Below are 18,035 nucleotides of genomic sequence, written 5' to 3'. Positions count from 1 at the left end.
CCATTTACATTTAAGGTTAATATTGTTATGTGTGAACTTGATCCTGTCATTATGATATTAACTGGTTATTTTGCTCGTTAGTTGATGCAGTTTCTTCCTAGCCTCGATGGTCTTTACATTTTGGCCTGTTTTTGCAATGGCTGGTACCGGTTGTTCCTTTCCATCTTTAGGGCTTCCTTCAGGGTCTCTTGTAAGGCAGGCCTGGTGGTGACAAAATCTCTAAGCATTTGCTTATCTGTAAAGGATTTTATTTCTCCTTCACTGATGAAACTTAGTTGGCTGGATATGAAATTCTGGGTTGAAAATTCTTTTCTTTAAGAACGTTGAATATTGGCCCCCACTCTCTTCTGGCTTGTAGAGTTTCTGCCGAGAGGTCTGCTGTTAGTCTGATGGGCTTCCCTTTGTGGGTAACCCGACCTTTCTCTCTGGCTGCCCTTAAGATTTTTTCCTTCATTTCAACTTTGGTGAATCTGGCAATTATGTATCTTGGAGTTGCTCTTCTGGAGGAGTATCTTTGTGGCGTTCTCTGTATTTCCTGAATTTGAATGTTGGCCTGCCCTACTAGGTTGGGGAAGTTCTCCTGGATGATATCCTGAAGAGTGTTTTCCAACTTGGTTCCATTTTCCCCCTCACTTTCAGGCACCCCAATCAGACGTAGATTTGGTCTTTTTACATAATCCCATACTTCTTGCAGGCTTTGTTCACTTCTTTTTCTTCTTTTTTCTTTTGGTTTCTCTTCTTGCTTCATTTCATTCATTTGATCCTCAGTCGCTGATACTCTTTCTTCCAGTTGATCGAGTCGGTTACTGAAGCTTGTGCATTTGTCATGTATTTCTCGTGTCATGGTTTTCATCTCTGTCATTTCGTTTATGATCTTCTCTGCATTAGTTAGTCTAGCTGTCAATTCTTCCACTCTTTTTTCAAGATTTTTAGTTTCTTTGCGCTGGGTACGTAATTCCTCCTTTAGCTCTGAGAAGTTTGATGGACTGAAGCCTTCTTCTCTCATCTCGTCAAAGTCATTCTCTGACCAGCTTTGATCCGTTGCTGGCGATGGGCTGCGCTCCTTTGCAGGGGGAGATGCGCTCTTATTTTTTGAATTTCCAGCTTTTCTGCCCTGCTTCTTCCCCATTTTTGTGGTTTTATCTGTCTCTGGTCTTTGATGATGGTGACGTACTGATGGAGTTTTGGTATAGGTGTCCTTTCTGTTTGATAGTTTTCCGTCTGAAAGTCAGAAGGACTGTCTGTTGGTCTGTTGGAGATTGCTTGAGGTCCCCTCCAGACCCTGTTTGCCTGGGTATCAGCAGCAGAGGTTGCCGAAGATAAAATATTGCTGAACAGCGAGGGTACCTGTCTGATTCTTCCTTTGGAAGCTTCCTCTCAGGGGTGACTCCACCCTGTGAGGTGTGGGGTGTCAGACTACCCCTAGTGGCAGATGTCTCCCAGTTAGGCTACTCAGGGGTCAGGGAACCACCTGAGCAGGCAGTCTGTCCGTTCTCGGATCTCAACCTCCGTGTTGGGAGATCCACGGCTCTCCCCAAAGCTGTCAGACAGAGTTGTTCGCGTCTGCACCGGCCCCTGCTGCTTTCCCTATTGGACTTCAGCTGTGGGCTGTCCCCAGAGGTGGAGTCTACAGAAACAGGCAGGCTTCCTTGAGCTGCTGTGAGCTCCACCCAGTTCGATCTTCCCAGCGGCTTTGTTTACCTACTTAAGCCTCAGCAATGGCGGGCGCCCCTCCCCCAGCCTCGCTGCTACCTTGCAGATAGATCGCCGCAGACTGCTGAGTTAGCAGTGAGGGAGGCTCCGTGGGCGCGGGACCCTCCCGGCCAGGTGTGGGATATATTCTCCTGGTGTGCCTGTTTCCTTAAAGCGCAGTATTGGAGTGGGAGTTACCCGATTTTCCAGGTGTTGTGTGTCTCAGTTCCCCTGGCTAGGAAAACGGATTTCCTTCCCCCTTGCACTTCCAGGTGAGGCGATGCCGACATGATTCTTTGTCTAGAAAACCTAATAGCCTCAGCCCAAAAGCTACTTCAGTGGATAAACAACTTCCACAAAGGTTCAGGATGCAAATTTAACATACAAAAATCACTAGATTCCTATGCAACCACAGACAAGCCAGGAGCCAAATCAGGAACACAATCCAATTCACAATTGCCAGAAAAATAATAAAATACCTAGAAACACAGCTAACAAGGGAGGTGAAAGTTCTTGACAATGAGAATTACAAAACACTGCTCAAAGATATCAGAGATGACACAAACAAATGGAAAAACATTCTATGCTCATGGATAAGAAGAATCGATATCATTAAAACGGTCATATTCCCCAAAGCAATGCACAGATACAATGCTATTCCTATCAAACAACCAATGACATTCTTCACAGAACCAGGGAAAACTATTTTCAAATTCATATGGAACCAAAAATACAGCCTGAAGGGCCAAGGCAATCCTAAGATAAAAGAATAAAGCTGGAGTGATCATGTTACCCAATTTTAAACTATACTAAAGGGCTACAGTGACCAAAACAGCATGATACTGGTACAGGAACAGATACATAGACCAATGGAACACAATAGAGAGCCCAGAAATAAGGCTGCACACCTACAACTATTTGATCTTTGACAAAGCTGACAAAAACAAGCAATGGGGAAAGGACTCCTTATTCTATAAATAGTGCTGAGATAATAGGCTAAACATATGCAGAAGATTAAAATTGGACCTGTTTCTTACATTGTATAGAAAAATCAATTCAAGATGGTTTAGAGACTTTTTTTTTTTTTTTTTTTTTTTGAGACGGAGTCTCGCTCTGCCGCCCAGGCTGGAGTGCAGTGGCCGGGTCTCAGCTCACTGCAAGCTCCGCCTCCTGGGTTTACCCCATTTTCCTGCCTCAGCCTCCCAAGCAGCTGGGACTACAGGCGCCCGCCATGTCGCCCGGCTAGTTTTTTGTATTTTTTAGTAGAGACGGGGTTTCACCATGTTAGCCAGGATGGTCTCGATCTCCTGACCTCGTGATCCGCCCGCCTCGGCCTCCCAAAGTGCTGGGATTACAGGCTTGAGCCACCGCGCCCGGCCGGCGGTTTAGAGACTTATATGTACAATGCAAAACTATAGAAACCCTGGAAGACAACCTAGGCAATATGATTCGGACATAGGCATGGGCAAAGATTTCATGATGAAGATGCCAAAAACAATTGCAACAGAAGCAAAAATTGATGAATGGGATCTAATTAAACTTAACAGCTTTTGCACAGCAAAAGAAACTATCAACGTGATTAACAGATGGTGTATAGAATGGGAGAAAATATTTGCAAATTATGCATCTGACAAAGGTCTAATATCCAGCATCTGTAAGTACTTAAACAAACTTATAAGTAAAACATGAACAACTCTATTAAAAAGTGGGCAAGGGGCCGGAACAGACACTTCTCAAAAGAAGATATACATGCAGCCGATAAGCATATTCAAAAAGGCTCAATATTACTGATCATAAGAGAAATGCAGATTAAAACCGCAATGAGATACCATCTCACACCAGTCAGAATGACTATTACTAAAAAGTCAAAAAATAACAGATGATGGTGAGATTTTGGAGAAAAGGGAACACTTATACACTGTTGGTAGGAGCGTAAACTAGATCAACCATTGTGGAAAGCACTGTGGTGATTCCTCAAAGACCTAAAAACAGAACTGCTGTTTGACCCAGAAATCCATTTACTGGGTATATACCCAAAGGAATAAAAATTGTTCTATTATAAAGACACCTGCATGAGTATTTTCATTGCAGCACTATTCACAATAGTAGAGGCATGGAATCAACCTAAATGTCCATCAGTGGCAGACTGGATAAAGAAAATGTGGTATATCTACACCATGGAATACTTTGCAGCTATAGTAAATGACGAGATCAAGTTTTTTTTGCAGGAACGTGGATGGAGCTGGAGACCATTATCCTTAGCAAACTAACACAGGAGCAGAAAACTAAATACTGCATGTCCTTACTTAAAAGTGGGAGCAAGATGATGAGAACACATGGACACATAGAGGGGAACAATACACACTGAGAGGATCAGAAAAAATATCTATTGGGTACTAGGCTTAACACTTTGATGACAAAAATTATTTGTACAACAAATTCCTGTGACATGAGCTTACTTATATAACAAATATGCACATGTACCCCTGAACCTAAAATGAAAATTAAAAATATTATTGGTATTACTAATCTTCAGCAAAATGCATATGAAAACCACAATGAGATACTATCTGACACCAGTCAGAATGGCTACTATATAAGAATGTGGTGAAAAGGGAATGCTTGTAGAATGTTTCTGGGAATGTAAATTAGGACAGTCTCTATGGAAAACAGTATAGAAACTGCTCAAAGATCTAAAAATAGAACTACCATTAAAATCAGCAGTTCCACTACTGGGTCTCTACCCAAAGGAAATAAATCATTCTATTAAAAAATACCTGCGCTTGTATGCTTATTTTACCATTATTCCCAATAGTAAAGATATGTAATCAACCTAAGTGCCCATCAATGGATAATTGGATGAAGAAAATGTGTGTGTGTGTGTGTGTGTGTGTGTGTGTGTGTGTGTGTATACACATAAACTATCAACATGGTTAACAGACAGTGTATAGAATGGGAGAAAATATGTGCAAATAGAATACTATTCAGCCATAAAAAAGGTTGAAATTCTGCCTTTTTCAGCAACATGCCTATAATTGGATGTCATTATCTTAAGTGAAATAACGCAGAGACAGAAATTCAAGATCCATATATTATCATTGTAAGTGGGAGCTTAAATAATGTGGACACATGGACATGGAGTGTGAAATAACAGACACTGAAGACTTGGAAATATAGGAGGATGGGAGTGGAATGAGGGATGAGAAATGACTTAATGGCTACAGTACACATTAGTTAGGTAATGGTTGCAGTAAAAGCCCAGATTTTACCACTATGTATCTATGTAACAAAACTGCACTTGTTCCCCTTAAATTTACATGAAAATATACAGAATTTAAAAAGCTATAACAAAGTATGTTTTATATTATAAAGTTTTATTATATTTAAAGATTAAATAATATTGTGGTGGTTCATGTATGGCCATGAAAATATGTATCCATTCCTTTATGGGAATTAAGTAAAAGTAATTTTGAAACTGTTTTATGATCTAAACAGTGCAAATGCCTCTTTTTAAGTAAGACGACATTTTTGTGAAAGTTGAAGAGGCAGTTAAATTGTGGCAGAAACTGTGACTTTGAATGGAAATGTGCTCAGAGAAAACCAGAGCCTTTACAACCTTTCTTTTTGAAAACCAGTAGGAAGTGAAGACACTAGTGTAGTTACATTTTATTTTTGTGATCTGAATAATATATTAGTGTGTATTATGACATATATAGTGGAGAAGAGACAAGGTGTCTCCAGAGAGCTTTGCTGAATGATAAAATCTATTGTATTGACCTCATTTACTCCTCAAAGTTACCATACATCACATGGATTGCCTTTTCACTTCACTGTTAACAAAGCTCTCACTTGAGAGTCTGTATAAACTGCTCGAGGTCACACAACCAGCGAGCGATGGAATCAGAGATTGAGTCCAGTTCCATCTGACTCCATATTCCAAATTGACAAGCTTATAAAAGATTCACAAATTGAAGAATATTGGCATGCAGGGGGTAGTTGCAATATGACTATAATCTCATGTTTTTCCAAGTTACATAGGAAATATCTAAGGCAGTGATTATCAAACTGCTCTACAGAATCCTGTGGTTTCAATGATGAATTTTCCAACAAACAATAAAGATGACAACTTCTTGAGAAAAAAAGTTCATCTTTTCATATATGGCATGCTGGGTGTTGTTGAACAACGGTATTTGAAAAAAGAATGAATTCTGCTACATGTAATTTGAAAGTCATGGTCTAGCTTGTGGGAGAGTAATTGACATTCCCAAGTAGGAACTACTGGGTTTTGCAGAGGAAGAAAGCTTCCTGAATAGAAGTTATGTAAGTTTCAAAGTTCACTTTCAACACAGTGCCAAAGGAAATCCTTAAGGCAGATGACAATTAAGAACAAAGAAAGAACAGTGCTGAGCTGCAAAGGTACCCTAACTGTGGGAATTACTGCTTGTGCCACAAAGTTTTCCATTCTGCCAGGGTAACAGCTACATCAGCCGTGATGTGTTTGAAAAACGTCACACAAGTGACTGTGCTGAAGTAATTTGAGAAGGAATACTATGTACAGGTGAGGGGCTGCAAGTCAGGAGAACTAGATAGAGTAAAGAGAATCATATAATTAAGCCTGGCTGAAGTATTTTGACACAGCTAATCAAAAAAGACAGTCTAATAGAACCAGCTAAGTATTTCCCTGTTATCTGTTCTCTGGGACTTCAGGGCATTTTGAATTTTCATATATGTGACAGGTGAGCTCATGCCCCTCAGAGCTTGTTAGCTTTCCAGATAATCTGTCACTTATCACATTTAAGTTTACAGATAGATTAGATGGTGATTGAATAGATTTCTGAAAAGTAATTGATGAAGACTGTATATGTACATATACATATATATGTATACATATACATTCACACTCTGCAGTATGTACATTTGTTAAAACTATCATCTTTTAGAGTAATAGAGTAAAATTTACATAGCAATTGAAAATCTCTTACCTAATATAACATTCATTTTGTATAACTCCCCAAGAATGAAAAAAATTGTCAAACTAATGATTTTTCACATCACATTTTATTTTGTGTTTTGTGACCAGTTAGTATAATCATTACTTACATTTCCAAACTGACTCTTTGAAAAACAACCACATGTTGTGATAGCAAATGACATAATATGATTTAGTTTATTCCTGCTAAATTACGAGTCTCCCAAGGTCTCAGACAATGTCTATTTCTAATTTCCCTGGCACCTAGCACAGTCGCTGGCACACAGCAATCACTCAATAATTTTTTGCTGAAATATATCAGATATATATGTGCCTTTCATAGATTATTATGAATGGAAATGAGGGCCATCAAAATGATGTCCATTAATTAGGTTGATTACTTTGCATTTGTGGAAGATATATGAAGAGTCACATAAAGACTGCATAAGCTTTGGAGTTAGACAGTTTTTAGGTTAACATTCTTGCTCTGCCATTTATTGCCTGTGAAATATTCGGCTAATTGTTTCATCTCAGAGCTTTCATTTTCTCATCCATATAGTAGGATAAAGCAAGGCCAGCCTCAGAGAGTTGCTGGAATAGTAAGTATATTATAATAATGTACATAGAACAGTACCTGTCCTTTGCCTAATTATAGTTTAAAAAGTTCAAAAGTCTGGCATAGGATATTCTTTGAGTTAAATAAATTTTCATAATTATCCTACATAACTGGTACAATTTAACCTTATTTTACTCCACACCTTCCATAAAGTCTATTTCATATTTTGTAAAATTCTCCCTAAACACAAAAGATTATTTTAATAAATAAAAACAAATCACAATTAGTATTTTACTTATGTTTTCAAGGGAAGGTGAAGAAAAAAAAAAATCAGCCTGTACAGACACTTTAAAAACAAACAAAATAACAACCTTAACCCATTTCTGCTTTCTCCAGTTTTCTTCTGCCCGGGACAGCTGCCTCATTCTCTTTTCTTTTCTTTTTCTCTCTCTGCCTTCCAAATTCTTCAGTTTTTCCAGTCAAGCTTATTCCAACCTTTCTTCTTCCCAACCATGTTTCAAAATCATGTCAGCTCAAAAGCATTCAGAAAAACAAAACTCAGCAAAATTAACTAGACCATCTTCCAATCCTCATAAGAATCTTCAGTCAACGATGACAATTTTTAACAACATTTCTAAAACGTAGAAAGTTTTTAAAAGGCAAATACATGGATCGCAGAGACTGCTAGTTGCCTCCAGGAATTGTTTCTCCCCTTTTTTCTTGATGTCAGCACACATCTTATACAACGCTGTGCAGTGGTTCTACTTTTAATAAGCGCCCCAGTGAGTAATAACAGGAGCCATGGGTGCCCAGCCAAAGGCACTATTTGCCAGCCAGTGTTACAGAAATTGGGGCATTGAGACTAAGTGCAGGTCAATGGGATTAAGTGGAAGTGAGCATGGAAAACCTTGATCAGAGGAAGAATAGAGAGAAAGATATCACTTATTATTAAATCAGAGAATTTGTCAGTCAGACCTTATGGGGAGAGAGGAGAAAGTACTAAAACTGTGAAATGGTTTGATTTCTTTTGGCATCAAAATGAGGAAAGTCTGTACCATAGCAGGGGTGTCACTAAGCTATGTTTGGGGCCTTCCTGCAACTGGGAATACTTCACTCAGAGCAACAAGACCCCTATTCGATTATAATGGTTTGATAATAAGAAAAATTATGTAAATGACACTCACAGTAATTAGTAGCTGAGTTTCAATGGGTCTAGTTAGTTCCACCTTTGAGGAAGGTCTGGGAGAAGTTTGGGAAGAAGTTTGTGTCTCATACAAAGCATTGAGGCCAAGGAAGGGAAGCATGTAACTTATGCATACAAGGTTTTAGTTTTGAGCCTACTGGTTAAAAAGAGCCTCCAGGTAATGGCAGGCCTGGCCAAATTGAGAGGCAGTAAAAACCAATGTAGCTGCACTAGTTTGACTTGTCATTTTGATGTTTGGAGGAAAACTTCAGGAACCAGAAACTCAGGTCAAACAAAAGTAGAGGCTTCTTCCTCATGTCCTGTGAAACTTGGTCTGGGTTCAACACAATCCAGGGTTTTTTCTCTTCTGTGACTGTTCTCCCTGGGTTCCCACCACCTCTGGGGACTGGGTTGATGAGGGGCAGGGGTGTGCAGACGGAGGACCATAAGGACTTAGCAACTTGGAACATCAAGCAGGATTTCTACTGTGTGGGCAAGTCACACACAAAACTCCAGAAATATATATTCAAAATGCTCCTAACTTCCCTCTGCATTAGTCAGAATAACGCTAAACGCTGAAACAGGTACACTCCAATATGTCAGTGTGTTGTGATTTCTATATCCATGTTCTTTTTTTTCGAATTTATTTTTAAAGTGTCTCTCTTCAGAAAGGCCATAAGACAAAATAGCCACTCTCTAGGAGAGACCTGACCTAGGGAGTGGCGAGTTAGGTTGGGGTGTGTGTATTAGATGAGGCACAATGGAGAGGGGAAACCAAAATGCATGAAACAGAAGAAACTTACTACTCACAGGCCCCAGAGAAGTTAGGGGTGCCAACAGATGGTGGGGTGCTCACCAGTGAGTAGGGAGAGGGAAAGAATGAGAGAGGGAGAGAAACAGAGACAGAAAGAGAGAGAGAGAGAACCTGTGGGATTATGTCTCTATTAAAGTCCGTGGGTGTTATCTCTTCCGCTTCTCTGTGGGGGTTGTACATTGGTTAGTTTAAAGAAAACATGCATAAAGTGGGGAATTTATTTATATGACTTTGATGTTGACCAACAGGTTATTATGGCAGATGAGGAATAAGCTGACTATGTAACAAATGACCACACAGGCAGGGGATGTTTTCACTAGGCCATGGTTACAGGGTACAACTGGGTTTCAAGCAACTTATGTCAGGCTTAAAAATGGATACCAAGGCGGCAATTACATTACACAAATATATGACATGGTGGTTTGTCACAAAGAAGTTGATTTTGCTTTTGGTGAAGTCCAGTTGGAGGTGATGGGAACAATGGGTGGAGCTGGGAGTCTAAGCAGGGTGGTTATTAGTTCTGCAATCAAGTTGCCTGGATTCAATTTCCAACTCACCATAGACTATTTTGTGACCTCGATTAACTTAACTGTGCTTTGACTTTCTAATCTGTAAAAGTAATAATTTTACCTTATGTCTGGACAACAAATTAAATAGCAGTGGGATAATGATAGTACTTAGCTCATAGAAATGTGAATATTAATGAGAAAATTCATGAAAAGAACTTAATACATAAATGATACACAATAAGCACTCAACACATGCTTAGCTATTATAATTTTTATTAGAGTAGATAACTGTATTTTTTAACCTTTGTCTATGATGCCAATATTTTTGCACTTTTAGTATGTTACTTAACTCTGATTGTAGGTAGGAATTATCTATCTTAAACTAAAAAAAAAAAAAAAGTCCAGGAATAGATTTTTAACAGCTTGTACATTATGCCTACTGGTATGGCAGTCCTTAAATCCTTCCTACTTCCCCAATCAGTGACACATAGTGTGAAGATTCTCTTAGGGAAAGTAGAGAAGGCAACACTAATTAACAACGGAATTATTTAACAATTCACCTCTTTCTAACAGGCAGGCATCTTCTTCCTCCTCCTTCTTCTCATTAGAATCTGTAATTTCTTTTTCTCTTGATGTTGATTTTAACCACATGTCACCAATGTGTACATGTTCAGGGGTGAAGATAAACTTTTATTTGATTTAATTTGACCAATATTGATTAAGATCTATCATAAACAAAGTATTATTCTAGAAACACATCCATGTAATCAGAACAAAAATTTGTGTCTTTGTGGGAGATTTGAGTGGAAAGTGCTCAGTAATAAGTGATATAATGTAAAAAAAAGTGAATTAGCTAATATCTGGAAGATCATATATGCAAAGGAATAAAGCGAAAGTGGAATAAGGTAAAAAGGATGTGGAGGGAGAGATGGGAGTTGGTTGTAATTTAATGTATATTGGTTAGGCCTCTCTGAGAAGGTTGTAGTTGAGTGAAGACTTGAAGAAGGGAAGTTCTATGGTCTAAATGTTTGTGTCCACTCAAAATTCATATGTTGTACCCCTGACCTCCAAGATGACGATATTAGGAAGTGGGGCCTTTTGGGAAATGGTTAGGTCATCAGAGAGAAGCCCTCATGAATGGGATTATTGCCCTTATAAAAGTGGCCCAGGGAAGTTCGTTCACCTCTTCCACCCTGGGAGAATATTGCAAGGATATTTTATATGAACCAGGAAGGCCCTCAGCATACACCAAATCTGCCAGCAGATTTATTTTGGGCGTCCCAGCCTCCAGAACTGTGGAAAATAAATTTCTGTTGTTTATAAGCCAACTAATTTATGGTGTTCTGCTATGGCAGCCTGAACAGAAGAGAGTTCCATTCTAAGAGGAAGAGAATTACTCTTCTGAGGGAAGAGGTTTCTTGATGGAGGTCACAGCTCATACAAAGGCCCTGAACTGAGAATATGCATGGCTCCTCTAAAGGGTTATTGTAAGGATTAAAAGAGAACAGGGTCATGGGAATTCTGATGGTGGACCTGGAGATGCGCTGCCCAGTTCCTCCCTTATGGAAGAACTTGCTGCTTGGAGAGAGTGGTCAGCAGACAGACTCCAGCTATCAGCTCTTTCAGGGTCTGCTTTGGCTACAGAGAGTTGCCTCATTCAACATCACATCCTTCTCGGGCAGCCCACTTTGGAGCTGAGTAGCAGAAAAGGCCAGCCATTTTGGCTCAGTGAGGACATGATGATGGGCAGCACTTGCTCCAGAGCTTCCCAGCTGGTTGGCTGAGGCTCGCTTGGGCTTGCACTGCAGGTCACCTTTCCCCTCTGTCCAATCCTACTTCCTCTCCTTTCTTTCATAGGTTTTGATCTTCCAGAGAACCCTACCTATGACAACACTGAAATAACGTTGTTATAACTTATTGCAACATGAATTAGTTCTAAAATTTCATAACTTTTAGGAGGAAAAATTGCATGGCAGGAAGATCATTGACTTTGAATCACAGCTCTTGTCATGAATGATGTTTTTTTGACACGTTTCTTAAACTTTTTAGTCATTAATTGCCTCATTGGAAAAATGGGGCTAATAATTTCAACTTCCATAATTTTGGTGTGAATTAAATTATATAATAAGTATATAAAGTTCTATGAGTGTCTCACACACAAGTATTGGGTAGAGTATAATCATTATAAATTATTCATATACTCATAGTTAAAGATCACTATTATTCAAGTGATACTAGGTGAAACTAGGTGAGACTAGATGTGTGCAATGACTAATATTTTGAACTTTTTATAATTTATAAAATATGTGGCAGAAAAGTGGACAAATCCACAAGTGATTTTTACAAGGTGAACATGTCCTTTTAATCATAACTCAGCCCAAAAAACAGAACACGACCAAGACTCAGAATCTTCCTTCAGGTTTCCTTTCAGTCACTGGCTCACCAGAGGTAACACCAGAGATTAATTCCCCCACTTACGAATTTTATAAAAATGGAATTGAACAATGTGTATCTTTTTGAGCCTGTCTTCCTTTGCTCACATTATGTTTGTGAGATTCACTCATGTTATTGTTTGTAGATGCACTTTACTCATTTTCATTACTGCATAGTGTTCCATTGGCTGAATAATTTACAATTTATTCATCCCTTCTATTGCTGATCAGTGGTTCAGGCTATTGGAAGTATTGCTGTTACGAATATTCTTATACTCTTCTTTTTTGGAGCACAAATGTATACATTTCTCTTGGGTATTTTCTAGAAGTGAAATTGCTAAATTGTAAGATATACATAGGTGTAATAGATACAGCCAAACTTTTTCTAACATCTTTCTTACTATTTATTCTCCAACATGTGGCTTATGGGAACTGTGGATACTCCATATCCTTGCCAGTGCTTGATAGCATCTTTTGTTTTGTTTTGTTTTTTAACAATTTTAGGCCTGGCACAGTGGCTCACGCCTGTAGTCCCAGCACTTTGGGAGGCTGAGGCAGGCGAATCACCTGAGGTCAGGAGTTCAAGACCAGCCTGGCCAACATGGTGAAACCCCGTCTCTACTAAAAATACAAAAATTAGCCAGGCATGGTAGTGTGCGCCTGTAATCCCAGCTACTCAAGAGGCTGAGGCAGGAGAATCGCTTGAACCTGGGAGGCAGAAGCTACAGTGCGCAGAGATCCTGCCACTGCACTCCAGCCTGGGTGACAGAGTAAGACTCTGTCTGAAAAAAAAAATAATTTATTCTGATGGGTGTCCTGTTATCATTATGATTTTAATTTGATTTCCTGAAGACTAACAAAATTAAGCAACTTAAATTTATGAAACCTATAATTTATTGACCATTCATATTCTCTTTTATAAAGTTTCCACTCAACTCTTTTGCCCATTTTCATGTCACGTTTATTGTCTTTTATTAATGTTTTTAGGAGCTATTAGGTATTTTAGGTATAAGTCCTCTATTTAATATATAGATTAGAAATACATTCTTCCATTCTATGATTTGCCTTATTTATCCCTTAATGATTTTATTTTGTTGTTGAACACAAGACCTGAATCTTAATATGGTACAATTTAGCACCTTGTAAAATGATTTTTATGTCTTTATTATGAAGTCTTTACTTATGCTAATGCTGTAAGCTGATTTTCTATATATTTTCTTCTAAAAGCTTTAACATTTGACTTTTTGCATTAAGATCTATAATCCATCTGGAATTGATATTTATATATGATGTTAAGTAGAGGTCAAGGCACTTTTTACAATGTGCATCTCTGACCTATTTAATAAAAAAGCTTTCTTCTTTGACTATACTGCACTTCTTTGTCATAAATCAGTTGTGCATCTATGTGTAGTTTGCTTCTTACAATTTTCTGTTTGTCTATCTTGTGCCAGTACCAAATTAATTATGATTACATTTGGTATTGTAAGTCATTTTGTTTTTTCTTTTACAAAAATCTGACTCTGCATTTCTATTTAGATTTTTTTAAAAAGGTTTGTATTTGTATTCGGATTACATGGAATCTATAGAGCATTTTGAAGAGCGTTGGAATATCTGCAATACTGAATATTTCAATCATAATTAAGGTCTATCCCCTTAAATATTTAGGTTTTTAATTTCATATAAAATGTTTATAATATTTTGTGTAGCAGACATGTACCTTTTAAATTTATTCTTGAGTATTTGATGTTTCTTATACTATCATAAACAGTAGCAGTTTTCCAAATGTCATTTTCTATTTGTTCATGGCTGGTTCATAGAAACACGACAAATTTTTATATATTGGTTTTAATGATTTTCATGTTCACTAACCTTGTAGTAATCCATTTTTCATCTAATAGTTTTCTTGTAGATTCTTCTGAATATTCTAGGTATCAAATCATATCTTCTGCAAATAATGAAAGTTCTCTTTCTTTCTTTCCAATTCATATTCCTTTTAATGATTTTTTTTCTTGTTTTATTTTACTGGCAAACATTTTCCGTGAATTTTTGAATATAAATGGTAATACTAGGAATTTTTGACTCACTCCCAGTCTCATGGAGAAAGGATTTAATATTTCACTATTAAATATAATTTTTCTATAAACTTTTGGGTAGCTACTTGCCAGATTAAAGAAGAGCCTTTTTATTTCTATTTCATTAAGAGTTTTGAACATGGGAATGTTGAATTCAATGAAATGAATTTTCTCCACATTTTAATTTAATAATGTGTTATTCTTTTCCATTCTGTTATTATGGTGTATTATTACTACTTGATTTGCAAATGTTACAAGTTTGTAACATTTGTGACATTGCAAATCAAGTAGTAATAATATAGCATAATTTTTCTTGTTTTTTTAAGTAAATTTATTTCATTATAATGTATTTTTCTTTTAATATGTTGTACCATTTGCAGATATTTTGCTTAAGATTTGTGCATTTACAATCATGAGATAAACAGATTGTTACAAGTTTTGATGTTGTCTCTTCATTATCATTCATTTCAAATAGTTTTGTTTTATTGGTTTCTGCTTTGATTTGTGATTTATTTAAAAGTTAACTTTTTAATTTCTAGAAATAAGAGATTTTTCAGTTATCTTTTAAAAAAATTTTCTAGCTCATTTCAACTGGCTAGGGATATACTCTGGATGATGTAAATGCTTTGATATTTGCTGATAATTTTCTTATGTTCAACATGTGGTCAGTTTGGTAGATGTTCTAATATTCTTTTTTTTTTTTTTTTTTTTTTGAGACGGAGTCTCGCTCTGTCACCCAGGCTGGAGTGCAGTGGCCGGATCTCAGCTCACTGCAAGCTCCGCCTCCCGGGTTCACGCCATTCTCCTGCCTCAGCCTCCCAAGTAGCTGGGACTACAGGCGCCTGCCAATGCGCCCGGCTAGTTTTTTGTATTTTTTAGTAGAGACGAGGTTTCACCATGTTAGCCAGGATGGTCTCGATCTCCTGACCTCGTGATCCGCCCGCCTCGGCCTCCCAAAGTGCTGGGATTACAGGCTTGAGCCACCGCGCCCGGCCTATGTTCTAATATTCTTGAATAAAAATGAATTCTTTGGTTGTTGAGTGCATTACTCTTTATGTGTCAGATCAATTTTGTTAAATGTTGTTCAGATTGGTTCTAGTTCTCTGATTTCTTAATTGGTTCTTTTCACCAGATGTTCAGAGAACTATGTTAAAGTCTTCTACGGATTTTCCTATTTCTCCTTTAAATTCTGCAATGTTTGCTTTGCATATTTTGAAGCTATGTTATTGGGGGCAGATGGATTTAAGATTCTGATATATTCTTGTTGTACTGATTTTTAATTATTTTGAAATGTCTAAAAAAAACACTAACAGTTTTTTTTGCAGTAAGGTCTATTTTGTCTAACATTAGTTTACCTAAACCAACTAAGTCAGGTTTTTGTTTTTGCTCTTGTGAGGTATTGTATGGTATATTATTTTCCAACATTTGAATTTAGACTCTTTGTGCTTTAATATCTAAAATGTGCCTCTTGTAAAGTAGCATATAGTTCATTTTTATTCCATCTGGCACTTGCTATTTAATTAAACATTAAACTTAATGATATGTATAAATGAGTATTTAGCTTATATACGTTTAATGCAAGAAAGACAGAGTCTACTATTTTATTATTCCTTTACTCTTTAGTCCATCTCTTTTATGATTAGGTTCCCCTTCTTTCTTGTTTTCATTTTATTCAATCAAAACATTTAAAATACTTTTATTACTCTATTTTCTCCTTCTATTAACTCGGTAGATAGATACTATTTTATTTATTTATTTTTTTCTGGTTACCCTCAAGATTTCAATATGCATATTGGTATCATATTGGTATCATATTACATACTGATAACATATTTTTTGTTTTTAACTTTTTCAGATATTTCTAAAACGTTTGAACTCTTTAATTCGATTTAGCCACATCATATTGTTTGTATCATTTGTCACATATCACCTAAACTATTTTAAATTCTATAAGCCATTACACATAGTTTTATGTAGTCAATATCTTTGTACGTTTTTTGTACATTTCTTCACATATTTGTCTTGTCTGGAGTGCTTGAGTCTTTCCTGAATTTCCATTTTATGTGTTTGGGGTTTTTTTGATTGTTTGTTGTTGTAGGAAAATTTTCCTTCTTTTGAAGAACCCCTTTTGTGAAGGTCTGTTGGCAATGACTTTTTTCATTAAAAAAAGCATTTAAAATATTTTTTAAAAGAATATTTTGGTGGGAGTTGGTTATAGGTTAGCAGTTTTTTTTCAGCACTTAGATGTCATTACATTGTTTTTTTTTTTTTTTGTAAATATTTTTCATGTTGAGAAGTCGATTACCTTTGCAAGTAATTGGCCAGTCTTATTACTGTCCTTTGAAGGTTTTTATCTGCTTTAAAGATTTTCCTCTTTACCTTAGATGCTGAGAAGTTTTACCAAGATGAGTCTAGGTGGTATTCTTTTTATTTATCCTACTCAGAGGATAAATAAAATAAATAAGCTTAACTTGTGATTCTGTAGTATTATGTTTTTACATGTTTTTAAGAATTCTTAGCTATTATTTCTATAATAATTCTATCACATTCCTTCCCTCACCTTTTTCTTGTTGTCTATTTTCATAAATCTTGTAATTTTTACTCTATCCAGCAAGTCCTATAGGCTCTCATCCATTACCATTATTTTTCTCTGGACTTCAGTTTATTTCCTATTTGTTTTAGAGCTTATTGATTTTCTCTTCTGCAGTATCCAGACTGCCAATGGCCTATCCTTGAGTTCTTATTTTTGTAGATATTTATTTTTAGCTGTGGGATGCACACTTATAATTTTCTCATAACTTCTGATGCTACCTCATACTTTTTCGTCATTTTTCCATTATTTTCTTTACTGTCTTGAACTCTGAAGGAATGCTTTTCAGCTTGCTCCAGTATTAGCTCACTTGAGGATCTGCTTCTACAATATGATTTTCCCAGGTGTATTGGTGCCATGGCGTTGTCCCTTGGCCTGCAAGCACGCGGAGTCGCTTATAAACAAGACTACATTTTCTCTGTGAAGCTATACAGGCTCTTCAGTGTTTTTTCCTGGAAAACTCCATAAATGCTTTCTGGTTGAACTAGTTATTTATTGAACACCTATTCTTTAAGGCACTGCCACAGACTTAAGGAATTATAGAAGCATAGGATATGATCTTGGCCTTGTGGAGATTACAATAAAATTAAAGACAGAAAACAGCATACATAAAATAATTACAGAATAACTAAATGTTAAATTGTATGAAAGTAACTCTAAGGATAATAGTTCAGAGAAAAGAGACATTAGCATGTAACAGACGTAATTATAGTAGTAATCTCGAGAGAGAACCCAATTCTTCCATAATACCTGGCAATATAACCTGTGTAGCATGTCACTAAGAGTAAATCATCTCTTCTTTTAGCCATAACTTGCGTAGCATGTCACTGAGAGTAAATTGTCTCTTCTTTTAGTCAGACTAAGTCTCTCATTATCACACAACAACAGTTGCTGATAACATTAGGATCTTCCACATTTCTAATATATATTTCTGATTTTTATACTTCTAATAATGCTGATGTTAAATTTGAATCCATATTGGGGGCCCTAGCCTCCTCTGATTTTGTCTCTTTTCACGTCCATCACCAGCTCATTGTCTTTATATGTCTGCCTTTTTCAAACTGAAATGTGATTAAATTAATTGGTTTAAAAATACACTGTGTGTCATGCTGTGAATATTGGGTTTAAATACAATTGCAGTAGGTTGCACTAATTAATTAATTGGGTTTTATTTTACAAGCTTGGAGTTAAGGATGCTTGAACATAATATGTAAATTT

This window comes from Trachypithecus francoisi, unplaced genomic scaffold, assembly GCF_009764315.1.
Source record: "Trachypithecus francoisi isolate TF-2019V2 unplaced genomic scaffold, Tfra_2.0 Lachesis_group19, whole genome shotgun sequence".
In the NCBI taxonomy this organism is placed as follows: Eukaryota; Metazoa; Chordata; class Mammalia; order Primates; family Cercopithecidae; genus Trachypithecus; species Trachypithecus francoisi.
Note: the sequence above shows the minus strand (reverse complement) of the source record.